At 52.3% G+C, this 19,580-nt stretch overlaps 1 protein-coding gene across 1 annotated transcript in view; it reads right to left on the bottom strand.

The window, feature by feature from the left end:
* Positions 1–19,097, bottom strand: part of SLC6A6 (solute carrier family 6 member 6) — an 84,869-nt gene extending 65,772 nt beyond the window's left edge. The window contains exons 1-2 of the mRNA XM_072784996.1: positions 18,806–19,097; positions 6,020–6,057 (exon numbers count right to left, since the gene is read on the bottom strand). The gene's annotated coding sequence lies outside the window, so the exon portion shown is untranslated. The remainder of the gene's footprint in view (positions 1–6,019; positions 6,058–18,805) is intronic.
* Positions 19,098–19,580: the final 483 nt, after the last annotated feature.

Raw genomic sequence — 19,580 nt, 5'->3', positions numbered from 1 at the left:
CTTGGGCGACAGGCAGCAGAAGTGAGGTGGGAGCAGGAGGTCGGCCTTGGAAGGGCTGAATCATTAACCTGCGGCATCTGACGCCATCCCAAAGTAAACAGTGTCAGAAGTGAGTTAATAGGTAGGACCTCCAGGGAGTGCCGGAATGCTTGGTGGTATGGGGGTGGGGTGGGAGGAGGGACCCCACACACAGAATTGTAACCTCTCTCCTAAAAAAAAAAAAAAAATCTGTCCGCTGTTGGGGCTAAGAGCCAGAGACAGGAAAAGAAAGCAAGGAGTCTTCTCTCCACTGGAGGCCCAAGCCTCCCCCAACAGGTGAGACCAGAAGAAGAGGCTCTTGCTTGCCCTGGTCGCCCAGAGGCCTGTGCTTCCAGCAGCTGCTGTGTGGAACAGAGTGTAAGCCAAAGGTGTGGACTAAAGCCCAGGCTCCCTGTCCTGACACATGGCTGACCTCGAGTTGGCCGCTGCCCTCCCAAGCCTCAAATTTCTCACCTGTTACACATGGACAGTAATAATAACTACGCTATAAAATAATGCAAGTATTACGGATGGAAAACCTTTCTGAGAACTGCGAACGGCCTACATGCTGTTACTGTCTGTATATTCAGACTACTGTGACAGAGGTGTTAAAAGTAATCCTGACAGCAGCAGTAAGAATAGCAATCCCAACTGCCACGTGCTGGGGCTGGGGGGCGGGGGGGGGGGGCAGCAAGTGCCAGCCACCATGTGAAGAACTTTCAGAGTTCCCTGATCTTCCAATCAGAGAGGAGAGATTCTACATCATTCTACACCATGTCTATTTTGACAGAGGACCTGAGGGCCCAGAGAGGTTAAGTGACCTGCCCTGGGTCACACAGCTAGGTAGAGGCCAAATGACATTTATGCCCAGGCTCATGGGACACCTGAGCTGAGGTCTTAACCACACCTCTCCTCTCTCTAAAGGGCATTAATTAAACTCAGAGTCTGGTCCAGTGTTCCTAACACATCTTGTTTATTGATTTTTTTTTTTTTTTTCCAAAAAAGGAAGGCTGGCAGACTGGGGGCTGCTTCTCTGGGATGGGTTGTTTTCAAGCCATGGCTCCCTGAATCCCTGAAGGCAGGGGCTCCCCAGGGAAGTGGTACTACTCCCTCTTGAGGCCTGCGAGGCTGTCACTGAAGATAGGCATAGGCTTCCCTTAGGGCAATTTCTTTCTTTTTTTTTTTTCAGACTTTTTTTTTTTTTTCAGACTTTTTATTTTATTCATGAGAGACAGAGAGAGGCAGAGACAGGCAGAGGGAGAAGGAGGCTCCCTGCGGAAAGCCCGATGTGGAACTAAATCCCGGGATCACGACCTGAGCCAAAGGCAGAGGCCCAACCTCTGAGCCACCCAGGCATCCCAATTAGGGTAATTTCTGAGGGCCAATATTTGGCAACATGTGCCCAGCACCTTAAAAAAGCACACTCCCTTTAGGCTAGCCATTCCAATCTTTTCAACCAGACCAGTGTATAAAGATGCCTACTCAGAGATGTTCAGTGCACGCAGTTTTGCAAGATCTGGAGATCCATTGCATGACAATGTGAATATATTTAACACTACTATACTGTAGACTTAAAAATGGTCGAGATGGTTCGTTTTATGTTATGTATATTTTACCACAATTAAAAATAGAAAGAAAAAAGAAAGATGTTCACAGGAGAGTGGTTTACATGAAAGAGAAACTACAATGGGCCAATCTCTCGTCACTAGGGGATTAATTCAATAAATGATGGTTTGCCCAAACTAAAGTAATTAAGAAGTGGGGATAGGGGGTGGGCAAGTGATCAGCAAACTTGCCCCACTCCCCCTGCCCCAGGGCCAGATCTAGTAGGTTATTTTTTTTTAAGATTTTATTTATTCATGAGAGACACACAAAGAGAGAGGCAGAGACACAGGCAGAGGGAGAAGCAGGCTCCATGCAGGGAGCCTGACGTGGTACTTGATCCTGGATCTCCAGGATCATGCCCTGGGCTGAGGGCGGCACTAAACCGCTGAGCCACCCAGGTTGCCCTAGCAGGTTATTTTTGTAAATAAAGTTTTACTGGTATAAAATGACACCCGCTCATTTGCATTTTGTCTGTGACTGCATTCTGGGTATAAGTGCAGATGTGAGACCATCTGAGATCAGTGGAGGTAAAACCACAAGACCCTAAAACCAAAATATATCCTATCTAGCCCTTTAAAAAAATATCTGCTGACCTTGACTTAGAAGATCGAAGACCCAGAAAAACGCTAAGAAATCTGATTGGGAATGGGGGTGGGAAGCTGGCTCCCAAACACCGCCACACGGTGAGTTCAATTTTAAAAGGCAAAATGTAAATAATGCATATTCACCCACACATTTACAAATGCACTGTTAGGTGGTTATGTCTCCATGGCAGGAAAGGAGATGAATTTTATTTTCTTCTTTTGACTTTTCTGTGCTCTCCAACTTTTCCCTATTAAAACTACATTACTTCCGGGACACCTGGGTGGCTGGCTCAGTGGTTGAGTGACTGCCTTCAGCTCAGGGCGTGATCCTGGGGTCTTGGAATCGAGTCCTGAATCAGGATCCCCACAGGGAGCCTGCTTCTCCCTCTGCCTATGTCTCTGCCTCTCTCTCTGTGTCTATCATGAATAAATAAATAAAATCTTTTAAAAAATACATCACTTCCCAACACTAGAAGAAATGGTAATTATGTGGCCCAACAGAAGTGTTAGCTAATGCTACAGTGACAATCACACTTTGCAGTAGAAATGTATCAAATCAAAATGTTTTCACACCTTAAACCTAGAGACTGTTGCATGTCAAATTATCTCAATTTTTTTTAAATGTATCATTTTTATGATCAGGGCAGACAGACAGTAAATATCATTTTCTCACTGTCTTGGCTCCTCCAGGGAGCCAGTGAAGAGAGTGTCGCTGTCACTGGAGGGGTCACAGGTCTGCTGTATGAACACTCCCTCCCCTGAGTTTACAACCTGGAGGGATCTGGGAGGGGGCGGGGGAGCAGGCCCCTGCAGCTAAAATGACCACAGATACCCAAAAGGGTAGATCTGATTTCAGCAGAGGCAAATGAGGGGACTGAGCTAAGGGATCCTGCCAAGGGGGAGAAATTAGAACATGTACGGGGGTGCTCCATACTGATTTTGTTAGGCCTGTTGAGTGCTTCAGGGACAAAGGGACCCTTACCCCTGATACCATACATGCTTTCTAATCCTCCTGGGTGCTGCTATTGGTCCATCTTACAGGTGGGAAAGCCAAGGTTTTGAGTCCAGTGATTCTCCTCTCAAGGCCACAATGCTGGCATAGGACGGAGCCAGGGGTTCGAATCCAGAACTGCGTGATATTCCAGCTCCACGGACTTCCCACTGCCAGCAATCACAGTTTTGGCCAGTTCCTTAACAGCTCCAAGTCTGCAGAACAACCGTCAAACGCCCACCTCTCAATCACCTCCCTGCTGCGCGCCTTGAGGGGCTGTGAGTGTCTGTCATCTGGTTCCTCAGGTTCCTCAGACGGGAGCCTGGAGGCCTCTGTAAGAGGGCCACACACCTACACGCCTGGGAGTGCTCCCTAGAGACCACCGCCTTCCCTCCAAATCCTGCTGCCTGCCGTGTCACATGGCCCGGGAGCCCTTCCAGAAAGAATAAACCCAAAGGGCCATGTGGAGGAGGCGTCATACAGGCCTGAGAGCAAACCCACTTCTCAGCCTCTGCTGTGTCTCCTGTGAAATGGGCTCCCACCAACTGTGGGTGGATCAGCACACCTAGTAGGAGAGGCTTCTATCTGTTTATTGCCCGGAAAATCACCAGCCCAGCTGGGGGCTGGGAGCCTTGCACAAGACTCTTTATCTGGAAGCAGAACTCACTCAGTGCACTCCAGCTTTGCAGCAGCAGGCATCTCATTCCTGGTCTGCCCCAGGCTACTTATTAACGAGCACAAGGCCTTGGGAATGGGCTGGCCTAGGAGTCTGGTCCCAGCCTGGGGGGAGGAGAGAGCAGGGCTGGCACCAGGGTCAGAAGAGGTGGGGTTCAGATCCTTCCTACCTGGGTGACCTTGGGAGGAGGGAATTCACCTCCCCGTGCCTCAGTTTCCCCATCTGTACAATGGAGATACTATCAGTGTCTAACTTATAGGGCTATTTTGAGGACTGAGTCTCTAAAGTGCCTGGCGGTACCTGACACACAGTAAGCACTCAATAAATGTACCTGCCATTTTTACAAAAAGAACAGCAGCACCCACATCCTAAGACTCTTGTGGGCTAAAACGTGCTGCTGCTCTAGGTGCCATAACTAGCATGCTGTTAAAGAGTTTAATAAATGCTCATGATCACTCTTACTGACATTGGTGAGCAGTATGGTAATGACTCTGGAGGCTGACATGGACTAGGACATCTCCATGCCCACTCAGCAGCTAGCCAGGGAGGTGTCCTGAGCCACCAGGGATATGCCTGCCTGATGGCACAGCATAAAGAACAGGTCTCCATGGGGTCATGTGGCCTGGTGGGGGGGTTGTTGATGATTGGGTCAGGCCCACTATAGGCAGCAGAGGGCCAGGGTCTCAGGGCCTTTCTCCCAGTCCTGGCTTCTTAGGTGTCCCCACATCAGCCAAACTCCAAATCTGGACCAGTAAGAGCTGGGTCAAGGCACTACCTTCCCTCCTGGGAGAAATTTCTACCCAAGAAGCCAGGGTGGTTTGCACATTCTAGAGTAGAGTCTACTAGTGAGTCATGAAATCAACTTAAAGGGTCAGGACAATCCTTTTTTTTTTTTTGGACAATCATTTTTACAAAAGAGAACAGACTAGAACAGAGCCCTAAAGATGTTGAAGTTGCGGGTTTGTGAGACTGGTTTCACTTTCAAGTGTGTGTATGGGCGAACACACAGGGTATCCTGTCGTAAAATCTATTCCTTACTGAATGTCAGAACAAAAAAGACTTTCAAAGTAAAGATGTTTTAAACCAAGGTGAAGAAGTAATCTGCAGAAAACTCAGGTTCCTGCCCCATTTATAAAACACTGTGATCCTGAACCAATGGGGGGGGGGGTTAGCTTCTGTAAATATGAGACAGTCAGCAAAACGTCATTAACATTTGTAGATTAGATAACAAAATTGTGTCAATGTTAAATGTCCTGGGGTTGATAACTGCATGTGCTTATTTAAGAGAATGAATGGCCTTGCTCTTACGAAATACAGTCAAAGGATTAGGACTAAAGGGGCATCATGCCTGTAATTTACTCCCTAATGAGTCAGCAAAAAAAAAGTATTAATGTGACTATTTTGATAGCATACATACATATAGAGAGATGAAGCAAACGTAGCAAATGTTAGCAATGGGAAAATCTAAGTGAAAGGTATACAAGAGTTCACTGTATTCTCCATTCCACTTTTCTGAAGGTTTTCAATTTTTTAAAAAGAAAAAGTTTAGGGGCACCAGGGTGGCTTAGTCAGTTAAGCGTCCAACTCTTGGTTTCTGCTGGGGTCAGGATCTCATGGGTGGTGGGGAGGGGCTCTGCACTCAGCAGGGAGTCTGCTTGTAGGTTCTCTCCCTCTGCCCCCTCCCCCCTCACGCATGCTCACTCTCTCTCAAATGAACAGGTCTTTAAAAAAGAAATAAGTAAAAAGTTTAATAATGAGACAATTGGGACAGTAGCCCCAAGTCCTGATAGGAGCATCCTATCAGTACTGGGAGCCAAGCATCTCACCCTTTTATGTGTGTCTGACCCCAATCCTCAGAATTAACTCAAGAAGCCCCCTATCACTGCTCGGTGGCAAAGCCAGGATGGGGTCCAGGCCAGACTCCAAAATCAGTGCTCAGCATTTGTAGGGTTGCCTCCCCTGCACAGTCAGGCATAGGTGGCCAACCGGGGCCATAAACCCAACACCCAGAGGTGACACATGGACAAGGTCCCAAAGCCCTGGGCATTCTGCTTCCTCCTCCTCAAGCCTGAAGGAGACACTGAGATCCTGGGCACCCCACACTGGTGAGACGGCAACACCATGGGGAGGTCAAATGCCACTTACGTTTTGGAGGCTCCTCAGCAAAAGTTGTTGTTCTGGACCTAATACAACGAGAGGAAGCAAAGAAGAAAAGATCTGGTCAGGTTGTGACTGTATGCAGGGCTTGGGATCTTCTACGTGTGACTGTCCAACTCACACACACTGGGAGAGGACAAGTCAACACCCAGTGGGGCCAGGGCTGGGAAAACCAGGGTGCACAGGCGCCCATGCACACATGCATGCTCACACACACACATGCAGACACAGACCCACGAGTTCACATACAGGTGCACCCACGCACACACATCCACACTTGCTCACATACCCAGCTCCTCAAACTGTCAGCAGCGAGGACTGCTGGCAGCCTATGCCGGGGACTGCAAACATAAGCCACTGCCATTGCCCTAGCCTGCCCCAGAAGCCTGCACTCCCAGGGGCACCATACCAGCCTGGTCACAGGCCCAAGTCTGTGAATGACTGTGTCCCTGTAAGCAAAGGGACACATCAAGACAAGACAGAGGGGCTGAGGGAGGCCTGGGGGCCCCAGACTCTTGGAGAATATGATAATTCATCGACTGGTTAAAGGCTCCAGGAATCACAGTGCCAAGGAAATCTGTTGAACTTCGCTGAGTCAAGCAGTTGCCAAATGTCATTGACCCCAGAAGGCTTTTTTTTTTTTTTTTTTTTTTTTTTAAAGTAGAACACCTCCTGTTCTTTGGCACTCGGTTTGGGAAAAAATGCAAGTCGAGGAAGATCACCTCTGCCCCTCTCATTCCACCAGCAGAGCTTTGCTGGAAGGCTCCCCTGGTTTCCTAGAATATAAAAATGCAGAAAACCAGGAAATGGTTTCTTATCAAATAAGATCACACATTTCAATGAACAGGTAAATGGATTAACAGTGCAGGGAACGGAGTAGCTGTGGGAGGGCAGAAAGAGGCCTGTAGGGTAGACAAGTGTTTCCTCAATGTACCTGAGGCCCTTCCTTGGACTCAGACACATGGCCTCAGCAAGTCTACAGAGCTCCCTCCCCCCAAATTAGACAAGCTCATTACTACATTAGGGCCCCCACATTCAACGGGCTCCTATAGGTGCCCAGTGTTCAAGGCACTGTGGGGTAGCAATATTCAGTCAGTAATTTCTTAAGGGGCACCTGGCTGGCTCAGTCAGTAGAACATGTGACTCTTGGTCTCAGGGTGGTAAGTTTGAGCCCCATGCTGGGTGGAGAGATTACTTAAATATATATATATATTTTTTATAAGATTTTATTTATTCATGAGAGACATAGAGAGAGAGGCACAGACACAGGCAGAGGGAAAAGCAGGCTCCATTCCATGCAGGGAGCCCAATGTGGGACTCAACCCCGGGTCCCCAGGACCCTCCAGGAGGGTGGCCAAAGGTGGCACCAAACCACTGAGCCACCTGGGCTGCCCCAAAATAAAATATATATATATATATATATTTAAAATTTATTGAGCCCCTACGATGTGCCAGGCACTGCTTCAGGTACTAGAACACAGCTGAGGTCCCTGCTCTACAACCCCACAACCCCACGGTAATGGCCAACATGTGACACAGATACCACAGAGGATTCATTTTCTGGGTGGACACATGGCATTGTAAAGGCTGGGGTGGGTTAGTAATGCCTGCAACAGGTGTAGGTGCTGTGGCAACGTGTAACTTGCTATCCTGGACTATACCATGGGAAGAGGGACAAAGAAAAAGATGAAGGTGGCATGTTTAATGCACAATTATAAGCATAATGTTAAGGGAACCAGGAAAAGGAGTATAATTCTATCTGGCCTGAGATCTAAGCAGTTGTGTGAGGGCAACCCAGCTCAAAGAGGAGGACAAGAATGGCACTAAGTCCCTGTGGATATAGCCTGCTGGCACCCATGCCACTTCTTCTGGGGGCAGCCTCACATCTCTTCCACCTGGAGACACATGCTTACCCACTCTCAGCCCATGGGGTCCTGGGTGGGCATGTGAGCCAGGCCTAGCCAACCAGAGGGGCTGTGACAATTGGCTCAAGGATAAGCACCTGACCAAGGCTGGACAATGAGAGGGAATGACAGGGGCTTGTGCAAAAAATATTGGAAAAAAAAAAGGCTCTTTCTAGACTGAGATGATTCTGCTGGGAGGGGAAGCATCCTATGCAGCTGAGAGTACCCCAAGGAAGATAAAACCAACACAGGAGCCCAGAAATGGAGAGAAAGAAACGGAGTCCCAATGACATAGCTCAGCACCTGGATCCAGCCATGCCTGAAGTATGCTGAAGTTCGGGATTTTCAGTTAAGAATCCGTAAATGTTTTTTTCCTTCTTTCTTCCCCTCCCTCTCTCCTTCTTTCCCTCCTTTCTTTTTTTAAAAAATAGTTTGAACAGGGGGATCCCTGGGTGGCTTGGCGGTTGGCGCCTGCCTTTGGCCCAGGGGATGATCCTGGAGACCCGGGATCGGGTCCCACATTGGGCTCCCTTCAGGGAGCCTGCTTCTCCCTCTCTCTGTGTCTCTCATGAACAGATAAATAAAATCTTTATAAATAAATAAATAAATAAATAAATATAGTTTGAACTGATTTTTGCCACTTGCAACTCTAAGAATCCAGACCTATGCCTTGCCTCAGGTATGTTGTATAACTTTATGCATGCCCCTTTACCTGATGTTTAGGCCATCAGAAAACTGGGGAATAGAATGACCCCCTGCAGCCCTGGTACTCTCAGCCCTTAGCAAAGATTGGGACTGACCCTCCCTGATGACCTCTGGGCATTTGGCCGGAGATGGAGAAATCAGCCCTTCTCAAAGTTAAGCCTGGAGGGCTTCTTAAAACTTGGTAGGACCCACTCCCAGGGCCTGAGTCAGCAGGTCTGGAGTGGGGCCCTGATTCTACATTCTAACAAGCTCCCAGGTGATGACCAGACCGCACATCCTGCGACCACAAGTCGAGAACCTAGATTCTAAATCTGTTCTACTCTTCCTGGGTGCTTGGGGCAGATGCCTGGTGCAAAAATAAAGCCCCAGCCAAGCACATCTCAGCAACCCTTGTCTTCAAGCAGATCCCCAGTTGCAAGGATGAACCTGTACTTGAACAACTAATGCACCAGCTCCCAGCTTCCACATATCCCACTGCCAATGTTTCCAGCTGGCCCTCCACCCTGGGATTCATCTAAAAAATGAGGTCGTAAGAGTGACAAGGCCCCACGCTGGTCTTCTAGGAGCTGTGAGCATCCCCCAACGGCTCCCCACACCAGGCGGCTGCCAGCAGCAAGTCCCACTTCAGACCTGATCCTGACACACTGCCTCAGGCTGCCCTGCTGTCAGCACCGCCTGGCTGGCCCTGGGCTCTCCCTGATTTACATCCGACTTGGCTGCCTTGAAATGCCTCCTGTGGCTTTTGGACCGTGGACACTGTTCAGTAGAAAACGGCTTCCCCACCAGCATCCTTTCCAAAGTGGCGCTGGCCCAGAGGGCCTGGCCTGGCCTGGCTCAGCCGCCTCCCAGCTGTGTGGCCTCAGGCAAGTTACGTGAGGTCTCTGGGGCTTCAGCTTTCGACATGCAAAATAGGAATAATGGTATCTCTTGTGATGGCCAGGGAGATGATGCTTTCCAGGCACCCAAGGGCTGTGATTTACCTCTTTTACTCAGAGTGTGGTTCCCAGACCAGCAGCATTGACAGAGCTTAGGGGGTGGTTAAAAATGCAGGATCTCAGAGCCCCGTTCAGTTCTCTCGCCTAGAAAAAGGCATCTGAACAAGCTCTCAGGTGACGTCTTGGGCTTAAGTCTGAGGAGCACTGGTATGTCATCATCATTGCTGTTGTTACCATATCCCAGGACCGAGCCAAGATGTGGCAACGACCCCTGAGCCTGGGAGAACTGCAAGCAGGGGTCAGAGGTAACTGAAAGGTTGGAGAGGGAAGGAAACCTCTCCTGTGCCTCTCAGCCTCCCAACTACCGAGGAGCCTCTCCAAGGCTCAGGGGAGGCTGGCTGCATCCTGCAAAGAGACTTAGCAAACGGGTACTGATCACTGGACTTCACTCACAGGCTCAGCCAAGGTAACAAGATATACTGAAAACATTCCAGGTCTCAGATTTAGGGCTTCACTTTCGGGCAGGCAGTGTGGCTGCCTCTGATCCTCCCGCAGAAGGCTGAATCTTTAGCATTTCAAGGAGGCAAATTATCCTCTCTGCCTGGAGTCGTCCCCCCCCCCCCCCCCCCCCCCCCGCCCCCAACTCACAGCAGCTTGACCACAGAGGGGCTGTGGGGGAAGGTGGGAAAGGTGGGGAAGGTGGGGGCCTGCTGTGGGGGTGCACTGCGAGCCCTACCTGGAGCCCTACCTGGAGTGGGGTGGGGGTTGCCTGGAGTTCCCCACTCCAGCCTGGAACTGCCCTGGTGAAAGCACTAAGGATTCCCACAGGAGGGTTATAAACATAAAGCCCGCCTCCATGAATCTGTCTCCTGTGCTGCGGCCAGCCCTGGTGAATGAACAGAGCAGAATGCTTCCACCTGCTAGAGATCCACTGTCAAGACGTTTCCATGCCTCCAGAGCCAGACCAGACCTAACTGAGGAAGCAGCCAGTTGGAGGCGGGAGGCACTGGGCATCATGCTGGAGAGCCCAAGGGGGACTGCCAAGTGGAATGGAAGGAAGTTCAGGGACACCGGACAATGACCAGATGCAGATACAAAAAACAAACAAACAAACAAAAATCCAGGGATGCCTGGGTGGCTCAGTGGTTGAGCATCTGCCTTCAGCTCAGGGTGTGATCCCAGAGTCCCCACATCGGGCTCCCTATAGGGAGCCTGCTTCTCCCTCTGCCTGTGTCTCTGCCTCTCTCTGTGCCTTTCATGAATAAATAAACAAAATCTTAAAAAAAAAATCCACATTGAAAAATACTGGCTTGAAGTATAAAACTCCATGTGGACAACACATGCCTGTCGTCCAGAGCTGTCCCTGGGAGACCATTTTGCAGCAACTGGTAGTGTTTTTTCGGGCCTGGGACTTGATCTTGCATCCAAACCCTCGTGCCCCATGCTGCTGCAATAATTCATTAAACTATTTCATGGTCAGCTCCATGAGGGTATTGGTCTGTCTGATTTTCCTGTCACATCCCTGGGGCCTAGAACCAAGACATACGGATGATGATGGATGAATAAAATTTCCAAGCCCAGACCCACTCAGATGTTTAAACTATAGGCTCTCATTTTAGAGCAGACGGAATCAGACAGCCTTTTGGGTGTGTGCTGAGCACCTACTGTGTGCCAGGCCCTATGCCGGACACTGGAGCCTCTATCCCTCCCCTGATGTGATCTCAACCAGGTGAAGAGATAAAAGGGAAGATCACAAAGATGTGAACTCTGCCCTACAGAGGCTCTGAGCAAGGTGAGATAATGTACACTTTGTCTCATCTGATCCTTTTTGAGTGCTTACTATGTGCCAGGCACAGTCACAGGGCTGAAGGAAAGCCTCATGAGTGGGCAACTTCAAGATGGCCCTGAAAGAGGGGAAAGAAGAAGAGAAGGGAGAGGAGCACCTGGCTGGCTCAGTCCGTAGAGCATGCAACTCTTGATCTCAAAGTTGTGAGTTCGAGCCCCACGTTGCCATGGAGCCTGCTTTAAAAAAAGAAGACGACAAAGGGAGGAAGGGCCTGAAATCATGGTCCCGTCTTCAGTGAAGCCTAGGCAGCCATCACCCCAGGGGCCGGTCGGCAATGGGGCACGAGGGCAGAGCCCTCGGGACTGCCCCCTTCTGGTGCCCTGCACTCCTGGAGCAGGACTCCGCTGAAATCCACTACACGCGTCCACCGCTCACCCACCCCCCAGGGAACAGGCAACCTGGCATGGGTTAGACTTTCTGCTGGAAAGGGCCGGTGGACCATGGCAGGGAGTGGCTTAGCACTTAGGAGCTGTGGGGAAGGGCAGGTCTCTCGGAACGCCCACCCTAGGGACCCCTCAGAGATGTGGCCCAAGCTTCTGCTTAATGGGGAGGCTAGGGAGGACCCAAGCCAGCAAAACCAGAACTCAGCTCTCCTGCCCTCCAGCCCTCTTGCAATTGCCTTGATTCTATTCCGCACCGTCGCCAGGAGCCAGAGGGGCCCGCAGGAGCCAGCGGTCCTGCCTTCCAGGAACCCCCACCCCGGCTTCTGCAGGGGTCTCCCGAGCAGCCGAACCCCAAGGGATCTTTTGGATGGGTGCATCTTTGTCCTCTCACTCCCCCTTCCCATCAGCTGGGATAAAATTTGGATCTGAATTGTGAACGTGATCATCAGGAGTTTGAGACAGAGGCTAAAACAGTGCCTTGGCATTTACCTGTTCAACAGAATCCCCGAGCGGAGGGTGAGTGGGGGAAGAACCGCAAGCTTGTGAACAATGGCCCCTTGATAGCTTATCGGCCTCGCTGGGACCTCGGTCTCTGATCCAGAAAGTGGACGGGCGGGAAGGCTTAACTCAAAGCTCCCGAAGTCTCCTCGCTCCCCGGCCAATGGACCACTCTCCCTCAGATCTTCCCCACGTTTTGCTGCCTGGACCACTGCCTGCCCTTGGCATAAGCCTCCTGGAATTGTTCATTAACCTCTTCCTGATAGAGATCTTCTCCCCTTCCGTGAGACTGAGCCACTTGAGCTCCAGGGCCGGTTTTTTTTTTACCGTCCCTCTCCTCCCAGCCTTGGCGCCCTGCCTGACACCCAGTAGGTGCTCAGGAAGCCTCTGCAGCGCCACCAGTGGGATCAGGACGGGCTCCGGTTCTACGTCGACCTCCCGTTTCCCACCGGTGTGAGCCTCAGCAGGGCACTTTGCTGAGGCTGCATGAACTCATCCAGAAGATGGGGGTACAAACCCCAAGTCAGGCACACGGCTTATAAGCAGGAAGGGAGATAAGGCATCTCAGGTGCTCGATAAACATCAGCTCCTTCCCATCTCAGAATGCCGAATGGCCCCGGCCTGCTTCGTGGCCCACCTTCAGGGGAAGTTCAAAGTCGCCGGCTGGGAGCTTTGCATTCCCTGAGCTGGCGGCGCTGGCGGTGATTAAGGCAGGCCACACTAGGTCAGCGAGTCCCAAATGCAGACTCAGGATGGCCTGGGAGAGCCGTGTGTTCTGAGGAGGGGTGGCTCCACAATGGTCCGTTGTTTGAAGGCTGAGTGGCGGGACCAAGAACGGGATGATGCCATTTTCAATGACACCGAAACGAAACTCCAGCTAGCTTGCTGGACACATCCTCCTAAGTAGCCCCAGGTCAAAGAGGAAATCAAAACTGAAATGAATACTGATCTAGAAAGTAATAAAAGGGAAAATAAATGTCCACAGAGACAGCCGAGGGATACGGGTAAAGCTGTATGCAGAGGAAAATGTATATATAATCTTATGGGTCTTTATTGTCATTAAAGAAAGAGACAGACAAATTGACATACAGAGGAGGAGAGTGCACTTTTTTTTAATGATCTTTATGGATCACTTTTAGTTTATACAGTTTTGTATTGCTTGAGGTGTATTATTTTTGTAACTAAAACAATTCTTTGATAATTTCTCATAAAGTTAACGTCTACCGGGTGCCTGGTGGCTCAGTTGGTTAAGCATCTGCCTTTGGCTCAGGTCATGATCCCAGGCTCCCTGCTCAGCGGGGAGCCTGCTTCTCCCTCAACCTCCCCTTCCCCCAAATAAAATCTTTTTTTAAACAATTTTATGTTTGATTTTTAAAAGATTTTATTTATTTATTTATTTATTCATGAGAGACACAGAGAGAGAGAGAGGCAGACACAGGTAGAGGGAGAAGCAGGCTCCCTGTGAGGAGCCCGATGCAGGACTCGATCCCAGGACCCCAAGATCATGTCTTTAGCCAGAGGCAGACGCTCAACCACTGAGCCACCCAGGTGCCCTAAATAAATAAAATCTTAAAAAAAAAAATTGACAGCTATCTACCCTAGGACCCAGCAGTCCCAGTCTGAGAGAAATGGACAATAATAAGCCCACTAAAAGACTTGCACAGGAATGTTCATACCAGCTTTATTCATCAACACTCCAAACTGGAAACACCCCAACGTCCATCAACAGGCGAATGGATAAAGATGGGTAAATCCATACAATGGAATACTATTCAGCAATAAAAGGAATCACCTCCTGATACACTCCATAGCATGGATGGATCTCAAAAACATCAAGTGGAAAGAAGCCAGACACAAAAGAGCATAGACTAGACAAGTCCATTTATATGAAGTTTTAGGCTTGGCAAAACTAATTTATGGTGACAAAAATCAGAAACTTGTCACTTATGGGAGGGGAAGGGCATGAGACAACTAATTTTCTAGGGGAGCTGGAAATATCCTCTATCTTAATCCGAATGGTAGTTACACAGATGTACAAATCTGTCAAAATTCATCAAACTGAAACAGAATCTTTGCATTTCACTGCATGTAAATCGTATCTCCATTTAAAAATATTCTTTTTAGGGGCACCTGGGTGGCTCAGTGGTTGAGCGTCTACCTTCAGCTCAAGGCATCATCCCAGGGTCCTGGGATCGAGTTCTGCATCAGGCTCCCTGCAGGTAGCCTGCTTCTCCCTCTGCCTGTGTCTCTGCCTCTCTCTCTCTGTCTCTCAGGAATAAATAAATAAAATCTGGGCAGCCCGGGTGGCTCAGCGGTTTAGCGCCGCCTTCAGCCCAGGGTGTCATCCTGGAGACCCAAGATCAAGTCCCACATCAGGTTCCCTGCATGGAGCCTGCTTCTCTCTCTGCCTGTGTCTCTGTTTCTGTCTCTGTCTCTCTCTGTGTGTGTGTCTCTCATAAATAAATAAAATCTTTAAAAAAAATAAAAAATAAATAAATAAAATCTTTTTTTTTAATCACATGATGAAATTTAAAATACAGATTCCAGGCTCCACCCCATGGGGGATTGATTCAGTGTGTCCATGCTGGACCTGGGGACCTGAATTTGTAAAAAGTAACTCAGGTCATTCTATGCCTGATTAGAGTTACTGCTGCCCAACCCCTGTCCCCTATACTCCCCTTCCCTTTTATTGTTTTGGGTGATTTGCTGTTTGTACATTGGTTTTTATAAGGGAGTTGGTTGACTCAGAGCTTTAGAAACCATTTTATTGCAATTCCCAGCAACTTCCATTCCCTCTGGCTTCTCTTGGCCACCCATAACCTGCCCCTCAGCTCAGGTTTCCAAATGAAACCTCTGACCAGGTGAGGTTAGAGGGGAAACCCCAAAGCCCCTGTCCAGGGCAGACATAATTCACCCTAAAGACTCCTGGGCTTCATGCTCCCAGGGAGCTCAGAGCCAGTAAGTTAATGGCCTGTGTACCTATTAAACAGCATGTCTGGGCCTTTACCCTGTGTTTACAAAAAGAGCTCCAGGCAAGATTCAGTGGCATGGAAAATGCTTTGTGCCCTGACCAGCAGTGGCCTGGCCACCTTCGGTTTCCTGGACCCCAGCCTAGTACCTTGCCCACCATCGGGGGTCTTCTGGGCTCCTAGGTTTAACTGGCGTCTCCCACTGCTGCCCCCAAACCCAGTCTGATGCTGTTTCTATCACTGCTGCCCTCCGAATAAAGCTCAAGCCGGTTTACCCAATGCCTAGGCCCTCCTACCACCCGGCTCCTGTTTTCTCCAGCAGGAACCCTGCAAGACTTTATCTACAAACAACCTTGGCTATTTCATGTCACTGTGCCTTTGCACCTGCTATACCCCCTGCCCAGAATGCCAGCCCATACTGTTCCTCCAGTCACAGAAGATGCCAGCTTTGACATCGCCTCCTCTAAGAAGCTGAAGTGCCTACAACCCTGCCATCGGTGCACACTCAGTCACCCGAGTCCTCACGGCACGCCTTGGAGGGCATGGTCACTGTCCTATCTCCCTCTGCACTTTGAGCACCTCGAAAGCCAATACTCTATCCCCAGTTCAGTGCCAGGCCAGAACTGACCTTAAGCAAGGTTTATTAAACAGCTAGATAAGGCATATTTAAAAAGACCTCACTTTCACATTTGAAGGCCACCCTGGGCATTTCCACAGTTCCTCCCCAGAACCCATAAATTCAAACCAACACCTGTGCCAAGTTGGCCAACACAGAGGAGTGAGATGGAGCCCCAAAGAATCTGACGCTTGCTTATGACCTCCTGCACCTGCCAAGGTGACCCTGGGCTTCCAAAGCCAGCCCTCCTCCTGCCCAGACCCCCTCCAGCTGAGGCTAAGCTAGATTCTGGGCCCTCCTTGTAATTTATTTGTCAGCTCTTTCCTATATACAGGAACGTGTTCAATGTCTCACAAGCATCTAATCATTTTGGGACCTTTGGAAGGACTTTCAGTGAAGTACGGCTCCCAAGTCCTCTGACAGGTTGACAGTCAAACCCCCAAAGTGAGGTGTTAAAAAAATACCACCCCCAGAGCCCAAACTCCCTCCTGGGGACCGACACTTGTGTAGGAAGAGTGGCAGGGCTCCCCCAGAAGGCACATGGAAGGGAAAATGAATAATGAGGGGCAGAACCGAGGTGTCAGTGGGTCCCAGGCACTCATCCTCCAACCCTGAGGATGGGAGGGGGTCTCTGTCCCTCATTTTCCCCAGGTTTCGACTGAGGTCCAAGTTCAAATCCTCAGCACATCATTGACTAAAGGTCCATGGGGCCCAAACACACAGCTGGCCAAAAGAAGACCTTTGAGGCCCGCTCCTGCCACTGCCCAATCAAGGCAAAGTCCCCTAGGCAGCTCTCAGTTTGCCCATCTCTAAAATGGGCACTTCCCACTCAGGCCTCCTGACTCTGCAAAGCTGCTGTGACCCCATCGCTGCAGGTGGAGAGGGGAGGAACCGGGCAGAGGAGACCCACTGCAGCTGCATCCTGGGCCAGCATGACGGTATCCCCAAAGGACAAAAGCTCAGGAGTGCACCTTGGCCCTGCCATATACCAGTGACCTGGGACCTCGTGACACTCTCTAATCGGCAGCTACGAAGCCGAGCCCGGCTTTACAGCTTACCACAGGCTTATTCATCCTCATCTCCCTCAATCCCCTCAAGGACACAGTGAGGCCGGCACTGGCGTCCTTGCTGCCCAGACAGCCAAGCTGAGGTCCCAAGAGGCCAAGAGAATCACCCAAGGTCACCTACTGAGTAACTGAGGCACGGTAACTGATCTGAGCTCTCTGGGGACACGCTCCTACCTTTTGGTCCCCGCTGACCCCATAACCAGTCTACTTCACCCATTCTACAGATGAGGAAACTGAGCCCAACCCCCTCCAAAAGCTGCACAGGGTCAACGAGGGGCTGAGCCAGGCCTAGGACCTCTGGTTATTCTGCCAATCCCACCCCGTGGCGGGTTCTGAGCCAGGGCGCTCCGGCACGGACATCCCTCTAATCCCCCTACACCATCCTGATTAAATTCCTTCCCCTACTCCACCCCCACACCTTCTCATGCCCACCCCACACTCTCAGGATGACTCCCTGGTCGAGAGTGAGGCAGGCGGTTGCTAAGCAGTCACCCGCTCTTTCTCACAAAAATAAACTCCTTCTGGCTGGGAGACTCTGGATGAGCTCCCCTCCCTTCTAGCCAAGAAAAAAAAATTAAAAAGAAATTTTAAAAAGATCTCCTCCATGACATTTATTTGAATGCCAGCAGTGCCAAAGCGTGGGCCAATTTACCAAAGTCCAAATGGAGCCAGCCACGCGCCGCTAAACCTCAGCCCAAAGACCCTCCGTTCAAGTGTCGGGGCAGTTACTGAGCTGATTTATTTCTCCAGGCAGGAAATGGGGGCCCGGGCTACCTCCCAAGGCTTTGAGGCTGGTCCTAGGGGACGCCAGAATCTGGCAGGGGCCAGGCAGTGACCAAAATAGCCAGGCTGGTGGCCCTGCCCGGCACACACCTCCCTCTGAATGTGGGGGGCTGGGGGTGGCCCACAGGTCCCCCCCTTCCAGTTCAGGCTGAAGCTCTGGGGCCGCTGGAGAAGGTCCCTGAGATTCTCTGTCTGGCTTCCCTGGTGGGAGGGGGACGAGAACCTCTTGCTCAAAAGAGGAACCCTGCAAAGGAAGGAGAAAAGGCAAGAGGAGGATGTGTCCCTGCCTGCTGCCCACTTGGCCCCCAGCTATCCCTCGGGGCCTGTGTCCTGCCACTCAAGGCGGCTGGACGTTGGCACTGCCACCTGCACGCCACACACGGGCAGCTCCCTTGGAGCCTTGCCCCCTGTCACCCCTCTCGACTCAGTGCCTGCCCTGGAGAATCAGCTCTGGCTGTCTGGCCCTCTAGGCACCAGGGACACTCCCTCAGGTGCCGCGGAGGACACACAAGCGCCTGCAACCAGGAGCCCAGAGACACGGCCACAGTCTGGGACACACACGTGCACTGCCAGGTACCCGGAGACACGGCCACATACAGACAGGTTCGCAGCAGACACACGCCGGGACACGCGAGCGCACACACCCTAGGGCACACGGCCACGGCCGCACTCAGGTATCGCAGACACCCCAGGACAGACACACAGACACGCGCGCCCCGGGACGCGGCGTACAGAGGCATACACTGGGGCGCCCAGGGCACGCTGCTGGAGAGCTGCAGAAACAGCCCCCTCGGCCACACAGACACACGCGGGGACACGGAGATACGTGCAGGCACCCGGCGAGACACAGGCGCCGACACGCACACGCACACGCACACGCACACCTGCCGCCTGCACGGGAAGCCCGAGCCCTTTCGCCGGGCAAACAATAAGAGCCGCGCGGCGGGGCTGAGCCGGCGGCCCCCGTCCCTCCCCCGGCGGCGAGAGGGCGCCTGCACGGGGGCTCCCGGGGGGGGGCCGGGGCTGCCCGGGGCGCGGGGCGCGGGAGGGGCCCCGTCCCTCGGGTACCTGGGGCGGCCGCGGCGCCGCGCTCGGCTGCGCTCGGCTGCGCTCGGTTCCGCCGGCCGGGGCTGCCCTCCCGCTCGCTCTCGGGCCGGCGGGCTCCGCGCTCGTCGCTCGTCCGCGTGGCCGGGGCTCGGCGCTCGGGGCTCGCGGCGCTCGGGGCTCGGAGCCGGGGAGCCAGCGGGGCTGCGGCGGGGCCCGGGGGTCGGCGCTGGCGGCGGCGCGGAGGAAGCGGTAACGTGTACGCGGCTCCTTCCTGACCTCGCGTGTCTGTTGTCTGAGCGGGCTGCTCTCAGCATCACCCATCCTGCTGGGTGGAAAAATACCAGCTCGGCCGGGCCGGGGGCGGGGCGGGGCGGGCCGGGGGCGGGGCCGAGCGCCCAGCCCCGCCCCGCACGCGGACACACACACACACACACACACACGCGCGCGCGCGCGCACGCACGCGCACACCACACGCGCGCGCGCACCGGCTCGGACAAAGGGCCCGGGCCCGCCGAGGCGCGCACACCCTCGTGCTGCACGGCGGACCGCCTCCCCGCCCGAGCGCACCGTGCGAGGAAGCCCAGGCTCGCGCCCAGCGGTGCCGCCTCCCCCCGCCTCCCCCCGCCTCCCCCCGCCTCCGGGTGAAGAGCCCCGGCCCCGGCCCCCGCCCCCGCCCCCGCCCCGACCTGGCCCGCCGGGGGGCCTGCGGCCGGGCGAGTGGCGAGTCCAAACCACTCCCCTGCCTCCCCGGGGGCGGGCGACCCGGTTCTCAGAACCTCGGCTTGCTCCTCCGAAA

Source organism: Canis lupus, chromosome 19 (genome assembly GCF_048164855.1).
Source record: "Canis lupus baileyi chromosome 19, mCanLup2.hap1, whole genome shotgun sequence".
NCBI lineage: Eukaryota > Metazoa > Chordata > Mammalia > Carnivora > Canidae > Canis > Canis lupus.
The sequence above is the reverse complement of the archived record's forward strand: the minus strand, read 5'-3'. Positions and strand labels throughout refer to the sequence as shown.